Genomic DNA, 19,880 nt, shown 5'->3' with positions numbered 1-19,880 from the left:
AGCTTTTTCTGCATCTATTGAGATGATCATATGGTTCTTCTTCACTTTGTTAATATGGTATATCACATTGATTGATTTGCATATATTGAAGAACCCTTGCATCCTTGGGATAAATCCCACTTGATCATGGTATATGATCCTTATAATGTGTTGTTGGATTTTGTTTGCTAGTATTTTGTTGAGAATTTTTGCATCTATACTCATTAGTGATATTGGTCTGTAATTTTCTTTTTTTGTAGTATCTTTGTCTGGTTTTGGTATCAGGGTGATGGTGGCCTCATAGAATGAGTTTGGGAGTGTTCCTTCCTCTGCAATTTTTTGGAAGAGTTTGAGAAGGATGGGTGTTAGCTCTTCTCTAAATGTTTGATAGAATTCACCTGTGAAGTCGTCTGGTCCTTGACTTTTGTTTGTTGGAAGATTCTTAATCACAGTTTCAATTTCATTACATGTGATTGGTCTGTTCATATTTTCTATCTCTTCCTGGTTCAGTCTTGGAAGGTTATACCTTTCTACAAATTTGTCCATTTCTTCCAGGTTGTCCTTTTTTTTGGCATAGAATTGCTTGTAGTAGTCTCTTAGGATGCTTTGTATTTCTTCAGTGTCTGTTGTAACTTCTCCATTTTCATTTCTAATTTTATAGATTTGAGTCCTCTCCCTCTTTTTCTTGACTAGTCTGGCTAATGGTTTATCAATTTTGTTTATCTTCTCAAAGAACCAGCTTTTAGTTTTATTGATCTTTGCTCTTGTTTTATTTGTTTCTATTTCATTTATTTCTGCTCTGATCTTTATGATTTCTTTCCTTCTTCTAACTTTGAGTTTTGTTTGTTCTTCTTTCTCTAGTTCCTCTAGGTGTTAGTTTAGATTGTTTATTTGAGATTTTTCTTGTTTCTTGAGGTAGGCTTGTATTGCTATATATTTCCCTCTTAGAACTACTTTTGCTGCATCCCATAGGTTTTGGATTGTCGTGTTTTCGTTGTAATTTGTCTCTAGGTATTTTTTGATTTCCTGTTTGATTTCTTCAGTGATCTCTTGGTTATTTAGTAATGTATTATTTAGCCTCTATATGTTTTTGTTTTTTACATTTTTTTTCTCTGTAATTGATTTCTAATCTCATAGCGTTGTGGTCAGAAAAGATGCTTGATATGATTTCAATTTTCTTAAATTTACTGAGACTTGATTTGTGACCGAAGATGTGATCTATCCTGGAGAATGTCCTGTGAGCACTTGAGAAGATAGTGTAATCTGCTGTTTTTGGATGGAATGTCCTATAAATAGCAATTATATGTATCTGGTCTATTGTGTCATTTAAAGCTTGTGTTTCCTTATTAATTTTCTGTTTGGATGATCTGTCCATTGGTGTAAGTGAGGTGTTAAAGTCCCCTAGTATTATTGTGGTACTGTTGATTTCCTCTTTTATAGCTTTTAGCAGTTGCCTTATGTATTGAGGTGCTCCTATGTTGGGTGCATATATATTTATAATTGTTATATCTTCTTCTTGGATTGATCCCTTGATCATTATGTAGTGTCCTTCCTTGTCTCTTGTAACATTCTTTATTATTAAGTCTATGTTATCTGATATGAGTATTGCTACTCCAGCTTTCTTTTGATTTCCATTTGCATGGAATATCTTTTTTCATCCCCTCACTTTCAGTCTATATGTGTCCATAGGTCTGAAGTGTGTCTCTTGTAGACAGCATATATATGGGTCTTGGTTTTGTATCCATTCAGCAAGCCTGTGTCTTTTGGTTGGAGCATTTAATCCATTCAAGTTTAAGGTAATTATCAATATGTATGCTCCTATTACCATTTTCTTAATTGTTATCGGTTTGTTTTTGTAGGTCCTTTTCTTCTGTTGTGTTTCCCACTTAGAGAAGTTCCTTTAGCATTTGTTATAGAGCTGGTTTGGTGGTGCTGAATTGTCTTAGCCTTTGCTTGTCTGTAAAGCTTTTGATTTCTCTGTCGAATCTGAATGAGATCCTTGCCAGGTAATCTTGGTTGTAGGTTCTTCTCTTTCATCACTTTAAATATATCATGCCACTCCCTTCTGGCTTGTAGAGTTTCTGCTGAGAAGTCAGCTGTTAACCTTATGGGAGTTCCCTTGTATGTTATTTGTCATTTTTCCCTTGCTGCTTTCAATAATTTTTCTTTGTCTTTAATTTTTGTCAATTTAATTACTATGTATCTCTGTGTGTTTCTCCTTGGGTTTATTCTGCCTGGGACTCTCTGCGCTTCTTGGACTTGGGTGGCTCTTTACTTTCCCATGTTAGGGAAGTTTTCGACTATAATTTCTTCAACTATTTTCTTGGGTCCTTTCTCTCTCTCTTCTCCTTCTGGCACCCCTATAATGCAAATGTTGTTGCATTTAATGTTGTCCCAGAGCTATCTTAGGCTGTTTTCATTTATTTTCATTGTTTTTTCTTTATTCTATTGCATGGCAGTGAATTCCACCATTCTGTCTTCCAGGTTACTTATCCGTTCTTCTGCCTCAGTTATTCTGCTATTGATTCCTTCTAGTGTATTTTTCATTTCAGTTATTGTGTTGTTCATCTCTGTTTGTTGTTTAATTCTTCTATGTGTTTGTTCTTTAATTCTTCTAGGTGTTTGTTAAACATTTCTCAATCTTTGCCTCCATTCTTTTTCCAAGGTCCTGGATCATCTTCACAATCATTATTCTGAATTCTTTTTCTGGAAGGTTGCCTCTCTCCACTTCATTTAGTTGTTTTTCTGAGGTTTTATCTTGTTCCTTCATCTGGTACATAGCCCTCTGCCTTTTCATCTCGTCTATCTTTCTGTGATTGTGGGTTTTGTTCCATAGGCTGCAGAATTGTAGTTATTCTTGCTTCTGCTGTCTGCCCTCTGGTGGATGAGGCTGTCTAAGAGCTAGTATTTATTCTTGATTTAGGCCTTAGAACACTTTAATATTGTCTATGTCTCTTTTGACTTACAACCTTGTCTTATATGTCATTACAGTTGTGTATTTTACTTCTATATATTGCAAATACGCAAGGTATTATTATTGTTTTACACAATCATTTATTCTGATTTACTCATATATTTATTCTGTTCTTTGCTCTCCATTTATTCTTGTGTCATTGATTTTTCATCTGGGATTACTTAATTTTTGCCTGAAGAACAAATGTCCTTTAGTGTTTCTTTTATTGTGGGTCTGCTTGTGACAGATTCTTTCAGTGTTTGTTTGTCTGAAATGTCTTTATTTCACCATCATTCTTAAAGGATTTTTTCCCCGTGCATAGAATTCTAGGCTGACAGTTAGGTTCTTTCAACACTTTAAGGATATTCACTTATTTCTGGCTTCCCTTGTTTATGTTGATAAGTTAAAGTCTAATTTTTGTTCCTTTATTTTTCCTTTGACTGATTTTAAGTTTTCTGTTTGTGGTTTTCAGAAGTTTCAAAGTAATATGCTTAGATGAAGTTTTCTTGTTATTAATTCTGCTTGGAATTTCTAGGGCTCCTTGTCTTAGCTCCCTCTAAGGCCAGATGTTATTCTTCAGTTTTGGAAAGTTCTCAGCTATTATGTTGTTAAATATTGCTTTCTTCCATTCACTCTTCTCTCCTCCTTGGGCTATAATTACTTTTATTTACTTTATTAATTACTTGGGCTTAATTACCATCTCACTTTATCCTATAATGTATCTTTTCCTGTATTTTCCATCATTTGTCTTTCTGCACTCCACTCTAGCTTTCTTCTGACTTCTAATTCCTACTTCAGCAGTATCTATTTTACTAAAGCTAAATTCATTCATTAACTTATTAGTTTTAGTTAATATATTTTTAGGTCTAAACTTTCCATTTGGTTCTCTTTTTTTTTTGAGTTTCCCATTTATCTTAACTTCTTAGGGCATTTGTAATAATTTCCTATATTACTAAAAAGTGAATGGCCTAAAACAACAGAAATTTATTCTCTCATGGTCCTGGAGTCTGTAAGTCTGAAGTCAGGGTGTTAGCAGGGCCACACTGCCTCTGGGTGCTCCGAGGAGGAATCCATTCCTTTCCTCTTTCAGCTTCTGGTGGCATTTCTTGTCTTGTGATCACGTGTCTCTGTGCTCCATCATCACATTGTCTTGTCCTCTGTGTGTCTGTCTTAAAACTCCTTATGCTATTATCTTATAAGGATACATCTGGTTTCATTTTGGGCTCACCTGGGTAATCCAGGAATAGCTCCTCCTTTCAGCACCTGTAATTTCGTCAGATCTTTTACCATATAAGGTAATATTTACTCCTTTGCCATATGAAGTAATATTCACAAGTCTCAAGAATTAGGACATGAACATATCTTTTGGGGGGCCACCATTCACCCCACTATACCATTCCATGTTGAAATTTCTAACCTTGTAAAAAGTAAAACTTCTAATAAAAAGTTTCAGATAATTCCAAATATAGAGCCCTGTGGATATATTTCTGTTTCTCTTGTTCCTGCTGGTTTTTATTTATATCTTCTTATCTTCTCATGTGCTTAGTTATTTTTAATTGTGTGTGAAATATTATATTTGCACAGTTGTTTGCAGATATAATTTTTGGTCAACGTTATCCAACTCTAGAGGGGATTAAGTTTGCTTCTGCAAGTCCTTGGAGTGTTAGCATTCTAGAAGCACCTTATTTCAGTTTCAGAACTGAGATGGTTTGAAGATAAGCCACAGTCCTCTGCAGGGGCTTTTTGTTCTTCCTTCCTGCTAAGGTGTAGCTCTTTGGGGATCCTAACCCAAAGCAAATGATATGCTCAGGTCTATTCACCCTATTTCCAGCAGACTGTGAACACAGGTCTCTATCCCCCTGGCTCTTCAAAGCATCTGTAGAGGGAAAACGGGTCCAAAATGTTGTTCTCTTTTCTCTGGACTTCCTTACTTCCCTTGATTCTCATTTAATGCCCCACCCCCACCCCCCATCTGGTTGGCTTTGGGATGTTTTTAAGCATTTCATAAATATTTTGTCTATCTTTCCTTCTTGTCTTTGATGGAAAGATTTATCTGGCAGATCTGGCATATCTAGTGGCTTATTATCAGAAGCAGAAGTCTCCCTGAAGCTTTTCTCTTCTATCTTAAATTTTTATGATGAAAAATTTCTGACATCACAAAAGTAGAGAGAACAGTGCAAAGAACTGTGGCCCATACCACCACCCAAATTCAACTGTTATCAAGGTTTTGTTATGTTTGCTTGAACATGTTCATGATGTATGAGAAGAGAAAGTTAGAAAGCAGGGCAGTATTTAAACAGAGTCGTCCTTTTACCTCTTACGTCCAGCATCAGAGGCAGGACTTCTTCCTTGGTTACGGCTGTGTCCTCAGCTCCTAGCATAGGGTGTAGCTGTTGCATATTTTGCACTTTGTGAGCTCCTGTTGAATGAATGAAATATTCTGTATAACCATAGACTGTTGAAGCTGGAAGAGGTCTTAACTTACCATAAGGAACCTCAGTTTATAGAAGGAGATGCTGAGATCCTAAGATTTGAGATGTGTTGAAGGTCACATAGATGCATAGTAGAGTTAGGCCAAGGTCCTAGCTCAGGGCTTTTTCCAATTTCTATACTTCTTCCCCACTTTGCTAGCTGTTTAACTACCACTTTTTCTTCTCTTCTGATAAAACTGAAGTTTAAGAGCATTTCATTACAAGTATGATGATATAACATGGCATTAAGATATGACCAGGCAAGTTTTATTGGCCGTTACTACGTGCCTCAAGTGAGTGACAAAGCCTTTGACCACTCGAGGCATATATTCATAGCTCCATAAAATACATGCTGGATTGTTAGTGCTATTATCATCTGGCTATTACATTTCCTAAAATTATTGTACAAATACCACTTTAAACAATTTTCTTTTTCTCTTTTCTTTTTTTTCTTTTTAACTGGGAAGATTAGCCTTTTTTTATGAGGGACAATTCTTCATTTGCTAAAGAAACTAGAATTGTCAGTTAACTTGGAAATTTCTGAGTATGAGCATTGGAGTCAGACTCATCTGTGTTCGTGTATTTGCTTTCTTATTTACTGGCTTTACAACATTTAGGCAACTTTCCTAACCTCTTTGAGCCTTCGTTTTCCCTCCTGTCAAATAACAACAAAATACCTATCTTTTAGAATTCATATGCGGAAAACACCTAACATAGTCCTTTGAACATAGTAAGCAGTCAGTAAATCAAATATTGTTGTCATTATTATGAGGTTTAATTGTATGTTGTTGTGATGATGAATGCAAAAGGGAATTTTTTTCCTTTGATTAGTCAATTTATTTGTAAGATTAAAAAATGTTTCAGAGCACTAACATGAACTTTAGTTTAATTTCTTATTAATAAAAGAGCTAATGTGAGTTGAACATGTGCGCTGTTCCAGGCTGTGTACTAAGTGCTTAGGTACACTGTTTAATCCTGACTTTATGAGATAGGTGCTGTTATTATCCTCACAGGTGAAGCAATTTAGAAGTGAAGTGATTTGTCTGGGATTTTCAAGCTGATAAGAGACAGAATTCATAGGAAACCCAGTGTTCCCCTTGCCTGTGGTCTTAACTGTTCTGCTGTACTGCCTCCCTCCAGGACTTCCGAAGTTCACAGTTGATGCCAGGGAGTTCATTGAAAAGAAAACATGTCTGATAAAAATTAAAATTGAGTGGGGAGAATTGGATCAGGAAAATGTTGCTAATGCAGATGGCTCTCGCTCATTTGGAGGCTGATGGAGGGCTTGGCTGCAAGTCTACACTGGTGCTTATTTTGAAGGTGGCCATGGTTAAACAAATGAATCATATAAACAAAGGGAATCTTGAACCTATTTAAGTAAATAGACTTTTCCCAAGCATTTTACCACTTCTCCACATACAAAATTTAATGCAATTTGTTCTAACGTGTTTATGATTATAGTCCCTTCAGATGTTCTCTGCTTGGCACACTTTTGGACATTTGTTGATTACTTTTTAGCATCCACCTCCTTTTTCTCACAGCACCTAGATAATTCTTTTGGGAACCATTTTATACCTCATTCGATAGCAGCCACTTAACCTGGGGGGGCGGAATGGACCCTGATTGGCAGGACCCATCTTTCAAATACCATCCTTCTTGAGGAGTATTGGGCAGACCTCACCCAGTCATTACTTAAGTCAGTGTATAACATTTTCCCTGTCTATGTTGATGAGGTCAGCACTGGGCATGTGATCTAAATTGGTCAAGTCAGTGTGAAGCACAGGACTTTTGTTTGAGGAAGAGAAAATTGCTCTTTCTCTGCATGGTCTGGGCTGCCCATGTGAGGCTTGGTGCTGCTGCAGCCATTTTGCTTCCCTGAGGTAAACCAGCCTAAGGATGATGCAGACACAAGGAGGAGGGCAAAGGTGAAAGAATTGCAGAGAGGGTGAGCTGGAGCAATGATCAAACCATCTCTAAAGTTTGTCCTACTGCAGGACTTTTTTGGTACATGAACTAATAAGTTTCATTTGTTGTCTAAGCTCGTTTAAGTTGAGTTTCCTGTTTCATGCACTTGAACTTATGCTAACATTTTATTGCATTGTACATATACATTTCCTATGATTTGGGTTTTATGGTAATAGAGATTGAACCTCCCCATCATTGATCGGGATAAGCAAAGTTTAAGTATTAAGGCAAAACTCCCCGGCAGAAAGCAATGTTGTCCATGTTATTGAGGGCCGTGTAGCCTCTTGAGATGCCCTGGGAAGATTTTTGTTTTTTCTTTTTTGCAGTATGTGGGCCTCTCACTGTTGTGGCCTCTCCCGTTGCAGAGCACAGGCTCCGGACGCGCAGGCTCAGCGGCCATGGCTCACGGGCCCAGCCGCTCGGCAGCATGCGGGATCTTCCCGGACCGGGGCACGAACCCGTGTCCCCTGCATCGGCAGGCGGACTCTCAACCACTGCGCCACCAGGGAAGCCCTGGCAAGATTTTAGATGTGTTATATTGTAGGTCTTCTCTGTAAGCCTCTCTACTGTGGGTCACTCTGTTTAACCCTGTTATGTGATATCTGTAACCCTCACTTTCCACATCTGTAAATTCAGGAGAGTAATAGTATCTACTTTATTTGGGGGGTGTAAGGCCTAAATGAGCTGATTTGTGTAAAGTGTTTAGCATAGCGTATGTCACATAGTGAATGCTTAATGAGTGTTGGTTGTTTCTATTATTATTGTTTTAGTTAGTTTTCTTAAAATTCTCTCCCAGAGCAAATCTTTGTTCCCTTTTTAGGCCTCATGCCTAAAAAATTGAACAGTGTTGATCAGAGCAAGAGGGGCAGACAGAGAAGTTTTGCGAAGTCTATAAAATGACCTTGGAAACTCCGTCATTTCCCTTCTATGCTGTGCTTCTCAGGCTTGGAGCTCTGTGAGCGGGCCCTGGTCTGTGCTTTGACCTCAGCCGTATGCCTTGTGCTTGGGATGACTGTGTCCTCCACGTGATTCTGTTGATGGCCTGCAGGGCTCTGTGCAGGAAACATCGGATGGTGCCTCCGAGTTCTTTGTGAGCTGAATAATCATGTCACTTGGTGAGGTGAGGCGGAGCAAGAGCAACAAAATACCTTTGTTTGCCTTTTTGAATTAAGCAAACAGAAAATCCATTATTCAAGTATGAGGAATGGTAATTTTTAGCTGGACGAGAGTGAACTTATTAATAACAATGACAGCAGTCTGGGACAGAGAATGATGATGGAAATCAGGGGACCGAAGTATATAAATAAATAAAATAGGGGCACTTCCTAAGCATCTTTCCTGCCCCAGGCTCACTGCTGCTGTCAAGGGAAATATGTGTGTGGCAGCATTCACTCCGAAAAGGGAACACGTATATATTTCCCTGTGTCTGAGATTTGTACATTCTGAAGAGCCTAAAGACGATTTTTTGCTATCTTTCTGAGAAATTAACTTCTGTTTTTCCCTTCCTGTGAGCCAAAAGAATAGTCATCACATGCTTCCCGCTCATGAGTTTATGGAAAGAAACATAGGCCTCACTCGGGGTCTTCACCGACTGGGTAGGGTTTAATTGGTCATGGAGGAAATTTCCAGTGCTAGTTTGCAGTTGTGGTACATGCACATCTCCAAATCTGAGTGGGCTGGGCCCCTCTTTGCAGACTAACTTCTTCCCTGACTAATCCCATGAGTACCTGGCCGATGAGAATAAAAGCAACTGTTGCTAATTAAGTGCTCATCAAACACATTATTCTTTAAATGCGTTCTCATTCTATCTCATAATAATCAATAACCCAATGATATCTGTCCTATTTTTATCCTCATTTCGCTGAGGAGGGTTTAAACGGAGGCTCGGAATGTTCAGTAACTTGCCCAGGATACAGTCTTAGGAAGTACAGCCCCGCTCAACCTCAGGTTGGTCTGCCACCAGAGGATGTGTTCTTAACAATTATTCTACTCTCCCTGGATGCCATGATTATTCCCTTGCCTTGTAAATATTCTTGTATGTGGTGTTATGCTTGTGTTCTTATTATTCTTGGTATGCAGAGGCATCTTTCTGCTTGCTTCTGCTTCCAGTTCCTTCCTTATTAATCAGTGTGCACCTCATTATGACTGAGCCCCTTTTTCCTATTGCCCTACTCTCTAGCCCACCTCATGTTTACGTACAGTCCTGTGGGTGGACCAGAGTGGGTAGCCCACGCGCATAGGCTTTTACAAAGATGCAATGTGGAGAAGAATGGAAGCTTCTGTGGCAGGTCTAGGTTCTTTAATCCACCTACTTCTTCCTTCTGCACCCCAGGGTACTTACTGTCCTTGTCTTTTTGCTCCTACATGCCTTTCCATTATTCTTGCGGCTTACATTCTGACATTCTGTCTGGAGACATTTAGATCTCCTGGCATCTAGGCTACAGAGCCCTAATACTTGAAGCAATTTTCAAAAGTGTGGAAAAGAGTTATATATAAAGAGTAATGTTTGGTAAAAGAACTGAGGGACAGAACAGCAACTTGGTCAGAGCCTGGCTCTTACATATGTGGTAATAGCTCAATATCTCCAATTTTCTTTCCACCATCTTCTTTAAAGTGCTTCCAAAGAAGAATTTGATCATGGAAGGTTATGACTGGTGGTAAGCTGCTCTCCCTGAGTTCACTTATTCATTTATTCAACAAACGGTTATTGCCTGTACTCCTTAAGGTTCCTAAATTTCATTGGCTCACCAATGCTTTTATTGAAAGCTGTGGATTCTTTTTCCATAAAAATCCACAGCCTTGCATGTAGTTTGAACGGATTCATGGGCCTTTGAAGCCCATCTGAAGACTCCCAGCTAGGAACCCCAGCTTTGTGATGTACCACCTTTCTTGTTTAATCACATTCTAATCTCCAAATCAAGGCCTTCTTCATTGATGAATATAGAGAGAAATTCAACCCAGATTCTTGGATGGCACTGTGTTCAGTCAAGTTCTGTTTGTTCATCACTGAAACTATACAAGGCTGTTGAAAAAGAAAGAAAGAAACTGCGGAATTACTTATGATCAAAGAGGTGTCCTTAGCAAAGGTGTGCTGTCTTCATCCATCGGCCTTCTGAAACTTGGTATGTAGGGAGGGTATCTAAAATATTTTATGGGGAATTTAAATACTTTGAAATAAAGGTCCTAGGAGAGAGGAAAAAAAATCTCAGGTATGATTAGGCATAGTGGGTTAGGTAAGTCTCAGTCGTTTTGAAAAAAGTAATACCAATACAATGAGTTCTCAGATCTGTAGATGTGTTTGTGTATGTATGTGTGTGTGTGTGTAATGTCTGAAGAAAATGAAGGTTTTTACACCTAAAGGAAAGACATCTTCCTTTGGGGTTCCTTAGTCCACAGCAGTATGACAGCTAATCAGAAAGCTGCCACTCTGTGAGGGGTTTCATTGACTCTGTTTTCATCTTATTTTCTTGGATGATTTATAGTTTCTCTGACAGATCTGGTGCACGCTTTGCATTCCTAGGAGGAATCATACATCACTCAGAGTCCTAGAATACAGAAAGAGAACCACAGGACCTGGGCTTCATTGCTGTTGTGGTTTACACTGACTTCTGTCATAAACAGAAGTTGACTGGTTACAAAAAAGCGAATGGAATTTTTTGCTGACTTCCTGGTTACACACTCACTGCTCCCTCTCCAGTAAGAGTAACAGGAGAGTTCTCAAGCTAGAGTGGCATTGTGTTTCCACACAGAAAACCAGAGCCTCCTGTAAACTGAGGTGAGGTGGAAAGGGCATGAGATCCCAGGGCTGGACATTTGTCTTTTGTTTTTAGGAGCTATGGTATAATTGGTCAAAGGGACTCATTATCTAGAGCTTCCCGTATGTCATTCTGGAATGTTCTGCTCAAAGGAGAAGAAGCCAAGTCCTATCTTCACCTTCCTGAAGTCTTCAGTGGCTCCTGACCATTGGGTGGAGTGTTCTGCTCAGTGCCAGACTATTTTGCTGTAGCATTTTGGAGAACCCAGATTCCTCTCTGGTCTGGCAGATCCCCTCTCAGGCTGAGCAGGGAGTGGCTGAGGCCATATCTGCATTGCTTGCTCCTGGCGTTGCCTGCCTATCAGGGCATCACGCAGAGCCTGGGTGAAGTCATTCTTCCCTGAAAACCGAGACGGGAAATTTCTTCTGAAGTATAGGAACTGACTAAGAAGGTTAAGAAGAGCCTAGCTGAGAATAAGGCTGAGGAGTGTGTTCTTTCAGGTTTAGAAAGGGATCACATTACTTTTACTTCTAGGGTTTCCTCTACTAACAAATTATTAAGATGAATTTCCACTGTAAAAAAAATGGCCATTTGAAAGTCTTTGAAAATGTACTAAATTAATTCATTTTTAAAACTATAAGGCACAGTATGAGAAGATCAGGCAGTGTGAGCTGAGAATTATCATTGAAGTTTAATTTGCCTGTTTGCCTCTTATGTCTGGATGGAAACCAACGGGGCTGGCCATGCTCATTTCTTCTTTCTCTACCTTCTACCCACAGGGCCTCATTATAATTCCTTTTCATTCTTTGAGTTCCCTCATATTGTCCACATCCTCTCCTCCCCTGGAATCTTGCTCTCAGGAAAGAATCTGATCTCAGTTATCTATAGCTTATAAACCTTAATGTGAATGTAAACCTGGCTAGTGATACTCCTAGGGGAATTAGAATGATATCACTTACTATGAATTAGAAGTCTTGCTTCTTTTATGAAGGCGGTAGAGACCAGTACCTAAACACATTTCAAAAATAAATTTGAATACTTACCTGGCAGGGGAGATACCATGATCAAGAAGGTGGTTTTCCCAGGGTGAGGCTCATCTATTAGGCTCGGGTGTGGTGAGCCCTACGATTTCCCCAAAATGTGGGAAACTCGACTGCATCATTTGTCTAAATTAATGCTGAGTGTAACAGAGATATGAGATATGGAAATAAAATCCTGTAGGTGGAGTTTGACCATGAGAACATAGCCTCATATAGAAATCTGCAGAAATCTAAGCGAGAGATTTGTATTTCTATTGGGCATGCAGTTGAGGGGGTTCCTAGCCAATCTTTAAGATCTATCTAGATCTTAAAGGACAGATGAGGTTGAGGAGTGGCCAGAGGTTATTTGACTGCTTCCGAGTGATCCTGAAAACATAATTCCTTGATTTCATCTGTGGCCACTTGTAACTCATTGATGGCTGTCTTGCCTACCGTTGTTTCCTGGGAATTCTTAGAGAAACTCTGAGATAAACAACTCCTTTGTCTGTGGAAGTTAGCTTTGGAAATGACAAATGAAATTTTTATCTTCAAGTCGTATGTACTATCCAATCCCAGGTGGATACAAACTTATGTATATTTAACAGTTTCTCTGAAAAATTACAGGAAGCATTGGCACCAAGATATTAACTAGAGTAAGAGGTCCCATTATAGTTTTCATAGCATCCTATCCTGTACTTTTTTTCTTGTAGCATTTATCAGAATTGCAATTCATTATTTGTGTAATGGTTGGTTATCAGTTTTTTTCCTAGAACAAGGACTGTGTCCTACACCAGGCCCAGAGTAGTGTTAACTAAACTTCTGAGTGATAGAATGAGAGGTGCTTATTTTCTTGTTTCTGGTTTTCTCTAGTTTTACAACTTCTACCATGAGCATATTTTTTTTCCTCATTATAAAATATAAGTCTTACTAAAATGAAGGGTGCATAATTAAGTACTCTGTATTACTTTTAAGAGAAGATATTTGTGCAGCTGAAGAAAAAACCTACATGGAAAGAACTAGCAAAGAAAGGGACATATGGAAGAGTGTGTGGAAATGATAAGTTTACTCTCCTGGATCTTAGAGCTTGCTAAGTGGAGGAGATACCCTAAAGGGAGTACAAAGTGTGCTGAGATCAAGAAGAGAGAATCCCCATAATAGCAGATAATTGGCCTGGCAACTTTATCTTCACTTAAAATAATGACACAGTTCATAGTTTGTTCTCTACCTTTTAGAATTTGGCTTGTTTTTTCAAGAAAAAAATAAGTGAGACGGTTACTGTAGAATCACTTGTTAGATGTATTATGTTTCAGGATATATTTCCAGGCACTTCATGGTGGAAATTTGGCCTTTGGGGGTTAGGCTTGGTTTTCATGTATTTTCTGTGTCAGTATATTTTAGTATGTCTTTAAGTAAATTGGGTAGCACACTCTCACCCCCAATGATTTATGACTGATTTGGGAGTAGCTACAAGTTTTTTTTAATGTCAGAAGCATTTAAATTTACTACATGACAATCATATTCCAAAGTCACACTTAGTAAGACCACAGAAGAAGTCATTTACACTTAACAGGGACTGTAGGTCTTAAGCGATGGTCGTTTGGTAATGTATCTTTTGATTTTAGGTTGAAAAGAAGCTTGATGTTTTGGGGTCTCTGGTTTTCAGGTGAGTGGCTAATAGTCTACTGTCAGAAAGGCACTGGGGACAGGAACATGTACTTGGCTTCTTCGAGTGCAGAAACTCTGCTTCTTGGTGGACCACAGTTTGACTTTGTTTTCAGGGTTGCCGTGGTGTAGCAAAGCATCCCTTGTGCCTTTGGGGTTGTCCTTGCCACCCATCACCTGCCAATTGGTTCCTGTCTATGGAAGTGTTCTGAGTTGGAAAATGAGGTGTGAGAAATACTTTATATAATTCTAGGCTACTCTTAACTTTTGGATACTGTTACATTTGGAAGTTTAGGATTTGGCCTGGTTCACTTGCTCATCTTTTCTTTTTTATTTTTTTTTATTTTTTTAACATCTTTATTGTAGTATAATTGCTTTACAATGGTATGTTAGTTTCAGCTTCACAACAAAATGAATCAGTTATATATATACATATGTTCCCATATCTCTTCCCGCTTGCGTCTCCCTCCCTCCCACCCTCCCTATCCCACCCCTCCAGGCAGTCACAAAGCACCGAGCTGATCTCCCTGTGCTATGCGGCTGCTTCCCACTAGCTATCTACCTTACGTTTGGTAGTGTATATATGTCCGTGCCTCTTTATCGCTTTGTCACCGTTTACCCTTCCCCCTCCCCATAGCCTCAAGTCCATTCTCTAGTAAGTCTGTGTCTTTATTCCTGTTTCACCCCTAGGTTTCATTTGAAAATATGCATTAACTAATTTTTGAGCATTTGCTATTGCAGGGCACCATACTAGGCACTTTGGAATTAGATTGAGAGAGGAGAGATAGGCTCTGTTCTCATTAAGTTTACAGTATGAGAGGCCAGAAAAAACCATCAACTGAAAAGCTATACAGCTTTTATAAAATATTTTTATTTTATATTGGAGTATAGTTGATTAACAATGTTGTGTTAGTTTGTGGTGTACAGCAAAGTGATTCAGTTGTACATATACATGTATCAGTTCTTTTTCAAATTCTTCTCCCATTTAGGTTATTACAGAATATTGAGCAGAGTTCCCTGTGCTATGTAGTACGTCCTTGTTGGTCATCTGTTTTGAATACAGCAGTGGCTACACAGCCTTTTAATTGAAGTTGTGATCTGGTCTGGTATAGGTGTTATGAGGAAGTCTAAGTGGAAGATACGCTAGGAGGAAGTAGCTAGATGGGAGGGATGGAGAGTGTGGTGACTTTATGTGAAGACCTTGAAGTGAGAAGGAACTTTGTCATTGTAGAGATGCAGTGACTACAGCTCAGTGCGGAAGAGTGAGTGTGCTCCCAGGGCAGATAGAACAGAGGTCAGGGGCCAGATGGTGAGGCTCCTAGCCACGTTGAGGGCTTTGGACTCTGTAAGCTAGGAGCTTTCAGCTGATATAAATGTCTACTTCAGGAAGGATGTGTAGGGGACACATATTATTCCATTTGTGTGTAGCTTGGCCACCCCTCTGTTAGCCCCCTTGCTGTTTTGGAAATTGCTTCCCTATCACTATATCTCCATGATTATCATGGAGGCAGTCATGCTGCTTTAGGATACTCTGTGTCTGAACCAGGGGTTTTTCTTATTTGATGCCCTGGGGTATTGGAATTGGCACTGAGAAAGAGAAGTTAGTTTCTCTCCTGGGGGCTGAAACAGGGGACAAAAGTGCAGAGCTGTCTGGAGGCCATGTTCTGTCAGGTGGCCTGAGACACAGAGATGGAGGAATGAAGCAAATCCACAGAGAGAATTTAAGGTGAAATCAGAGGCACAGAACCTATTCCTGAGTTCTCCACATGCTCCAGGCCTTGGTTCTAGACCTTTCTAGTATGTATCTTAGCCTTCGATTCCACAATATAATAGTATTCCTCTAAAAAATCTTCTCTCCCCACTTTTTGTTAAAATTAGCCAGAGTTAGTTTCAGTGACTAATGTAAAATTATTTTTTTCTGTGTGTGCAGACATTTATAGACATATATTACAATTCTGCTTTAGGCCCATCTTCTGATTGTAAGTGGGCCTCAAAGCTTGTGAAGTCATGGACAGTCAATTATCCTGTAGTTTAGTTTGAGGACACAAAGGAACAGGAGAAATTCAGTTCATCTAACACTTCCCAAGGATGAAAATGTGTTCCAAGGAAACTGCTGCATAAGCAGAAACACTTTAACAGATAATTTGTGGATTTGAGTGTAAAAACTTAATAAGAAGTGAAGTTTTTTACCTGTAGTATTCTCTCTCATCTGAGTCTTTAAAGCCCACTCAGGTCTTATTTCTTTTTAAAGGTGGTACAAACTGCAATAGTATTAGCATAAATAAAAAATGTGGTTTATTTATGAGCATGACCGACTACATTTTCTGAATTCAGTCTTTGCTGCACTTGCAGCTCTTGGAGTGAACAGCTTTGCTAATGGCAGGGCCACTCGCGCAGGTCTGGCCTCTGGACCTGCTCATATGAATGACCAGCCTCTGCGAACCACTGCTGAGGTTGGAGAAAGCGCTAGCCTGAAAATAGGCCAATTAAAGACAGTTCTACGGTGGTGTGATACCAACTAGTCCTCTTACCTAGTTACTGACCTCATCGTGAAACGGTGTAGTACAGCAGAGAAGAACAGGCTTCTGTGGATTCAGGCCTGTGTGGAAACCCCACCTCTGCTCTTCACACACTGAGTGACTTCAAGCAAGTTACCTGATCTTTCTAAATAAAATGGGTTACTAACAGTACCTACTGCATTAGAATATTATGCTTCGGTAAAATAATATTTATGAAGCACACAGTAAGGTTTTCATATTGGCAATTATTATGGGTATTATTATTATTATTTTTTGTGGTACGTGGGCCTCTCAGTGTTGCGGCCTCTCCCTTTGCGCGGAGCACAGGCTCCGGACGCGCAGACTCAGCGGCTCATGGGCCCAGCCGCTCCGCGGCATGTGGGATTTTCCTGGACCGGGGCACGAACCCGCGTCCCCTGCATCGGCAGGCGGACTCTCAACCACTGCGCCACCAGGGAAGCCCTATGGGTATTATTATGTAAAGCAGTTACCACAATGCCTAGAATTTGATAAATGCTATGGCTCTTTTAATCCTTAAAATGTACATATCCATATCTTTAAAACTTCAGTGGGTAAACATCTCCCCTGACCTATCTGTCCCTGGACAGCAGGTGAAGAATTCTTGACTCATTCCAACATCTCATTTGATAGGCAGAGAGATTGAGACCCAGAAGAGTGGCAGTTTCCTAAGGTCAGGCAGTGCCTGGCAGAGCTGGCTGTGGAACTCAGGGACCTGTTTCTTAATTCAGATTTGTACACACAGCGTTGCCTATTTCATGTGTAGAAGATCTAACTCATTCTTTGGCTTCATTGATATGTATACAGAGGGCACATGACATTTGCAAAAGATGCAGTTTGAGGCCATCCCAAACCTTCAGACTTGTGAATATGGAAATGTTTATACAGATCCTTGTTTGTCCCAAATCATATTTCTGTTAGGGATCATGTGTTTCCTATGCAGAGCCTTATTTACTAAAGTATCTTCCTGAGATATGGGAACATATGTATATGTATAACTGATTCATTTTGTTATTAAGCAGAAACTAACACACCATTGTAAAGCAATTATACTCCAATAAGATGTAAAAAAAAATAAAAATAAAGTATCTTCCTTTGCTTGATGGCAAATTTTCACAAGAAACCTGAGTTTGTAATCACTTCGCAGGTATTACTGCACCCAAGGACAAGGAGGGAATCTCCAAGTTTTATTGCTAGAAAGGTGCTGGGCACCTGGATTCTAAATGATTGCCCCAAACACTGGTTGCATCATGTAGTTGAGCCAAATTTGTACTTCAGTGAAATTTCACACTAGAACATGTCATGGATCTTTGGAATTGCTCATGAATAATTGAAGCAATGATTGTTAAGTCCTTTAATTCTAGACATTTACTCTATGATGGTTCCGTTATACTTGACATTGGTCAGACTACTGGGTTCCATGGAGGGCCATATTTTAAGAGGGCTGCAGCCAAACATAATACACAAAGGAACAAGCGATGAGGATGGGAAGAAGTTCTAGGAGTTGGGTTCTGTGAGGGACGGTAAAGGAATTGGGTATATTTGCCCTGGAAGAGAGATGACGAGGGGTAATAAAATCTGCCTTCAGATATTTTAAGGCTGTCAGGAGGAGCATACCCAGTGTACTCTGTCATACTGGGTATTTCAGAAGACATATTTCAGGCTGTTTATTAAAAAAAATGTAGGTGATACTTGAATAACGTTAACTATAACAATTAAAGCTTCCAGTTATTGAGCACTTAATGGGTATGAAGTACTATGCTAAGTGCTTTCCGGGGATTATAGTCCCTATTTTATAGATGATGAAACTGAGAGTCAAGTAGGTTTGGGAGTTGGCCCCAAAGCGCCCCTTAAGTGGAAGGTCCACAGGACTCCAGAGCCTCGTGAAGAGCAAATGCCTCCCTCACAGGGTGGATGAGAGGTTCTAGGAGGGATAGGCTCTGGGAGCACCTCCCTGCCTTGTGTTCCACTCCACCTGGCCATCCTAGCACAGGGCTTGGCCTCAGCCTGGGCTCAGCAAATGGTTGTCCAATGAACGAATGAGGGGATCCTGCATTTGGTGGGAGCTTGGACTGTTTTGACTGGGCTCTAAGGCCCTTTCCAATCCACTAACCATTTAGTAGGAAATAAAATATACATCCCCATCACTCAGCTGTTGGATATGAGCAAGTCACAGCTAGTCTGGTGTGGCTGGATTTGGGGAGAGAGAGGCAGGTGGTGAGAGTACTGAGGGTGGGATTTTCCTTACAGTCTATTAACGGGGCAGCCCAGGGTTATCTGTGTTTCCTCCAAGTGCTGCTCTGTGCATTCTGTGGAGCTGTGCAGAGACAAAAGACTTTAAAAGTCTTTGAAAAATGACTCCTGTTGGGTTAAGAGGCCAACTTATAGGAATAATAAATGCCTTATACTAGTGGCACACCCTGAACACTTGCATAAAATGTCTCCTTTGATCCTAGAGGTGGATAAATACGATATAACTCCATTTTACGGAAGACACTGAAGCTCAGAGAAATTAAAGGACTTGCCCAAGGTCACATGAAGTTCCAGTTTCCCTCTAAGCTGCGGCCTTGGTCATCGTCTATCTATTTGGTATCTCCACTTGGATAGGTTAATGAGTACCTCAAATCCAGCATGACCTAACAAGAGCTGCTGATTCCTGCTCCTTTTCCAGTGCTCTCTGTCTCAATAAATGGCATCATAGTAAACTCAGGTATTTTAGTTTCCTATTACTGCTGTAGCAAGTTACCACTACCTTAAAACAACAGTAACTTGATTATTTCGCAGTTCTGGAGGTCAGAGTTCTAAAACGGCGTGGCAGGGCCGCGTTTCTACTGGAGTCTCCATTTCCCTATCTTTTCCAGCTTTGGAGGCTGCTTGTATTCCATGGCTACTGGCCCTGCATCGCTCTGACCTCTGCTTTCATTGTCACATCTCCTTCTCTCCCTCTGACCCTCCTGCCTCCATATTTCCTTTATGAGGACCCCTGAGATACATTGGGCCCACCCAGATAATCCAGGATCATCTGCCCATCTCAAGGTCCTTAATTTAAACACATCAGCAAGTTTCTTTTGCCATGGAAGATAACATATTCACAGGTTTGGAGATTAGATTACACATATCTTTGGGAGCCATGAGTTGGCTTACCACACCAGATTCTAGGGCCAAAACCAAGGTGCTGTCCTCTGTTTTTTTTCATCCAGTCCATCAGCAAGTCCTGTTGGGATCTCTGCCATCACCACCTTGCCCACCACCCTTTCTCACCTGGTCCATTGATACTCAAGCCTTTTCGTCTGGTCTCCCTGTGTCCACCCTTGCCTCCCTACTGTTTGTTCTCCACATAGAAGCCACAATGGCCTTTAAAAATGTGGGTCAGACCACACCACTCCTCTGCACAAGCCCTCCAGGAAGTCTATATCTTACTCAGAAAAATAAAAAATCCATATCCCTTTCCATGGGTTATGGGCCTTACCGTTTGGCCCCCTTGGCCTTGCATTTCTGACTGCCTCTCCTCTCTCTGCCTTACTCTGCTCTGGCCATGC

At 40.1% G+C, this 19,880-nt stretch overlaps 1 protein-coding gene and 1 pseudogene across 1 annotated transcript in view; both read left to right on the top strand.

Moving 5' to 3' along the window:
* The window catches only part of ST6GALNAC3 (ST6 N-acetylgalactosaminide alpha-2,6-sialyltransferase 3), a 655,315-nt gene that overhangs the window by 27,125 nt on the left and 608,310 nt on the right, over positions 1–19,880 (top strand). The window lies entirely within an intron of this gene.
* On the top strand, positions 12,159–12,295 carry LOC132516596 (U1 spliceosomal RNA; annotated as a pseudogene).

This window comes from Lagenorhynchus albirostris, chromosome 2, assembly GCF_949774975.1.
Source record: "Lagenorhynchus albirostris chromosome 2, mLagAlb1.1, whole genome shotgun sequence".
NCBI lineage: Eukaryota > Metazoa > Chordata > Mammalia > Artiodactyla > Delphinidae > Lagenorhynchus > Lagenorhynchus albirostris.
This window is presented reverse-complemented; position numbering and strand designations above follow the sequence as displayed.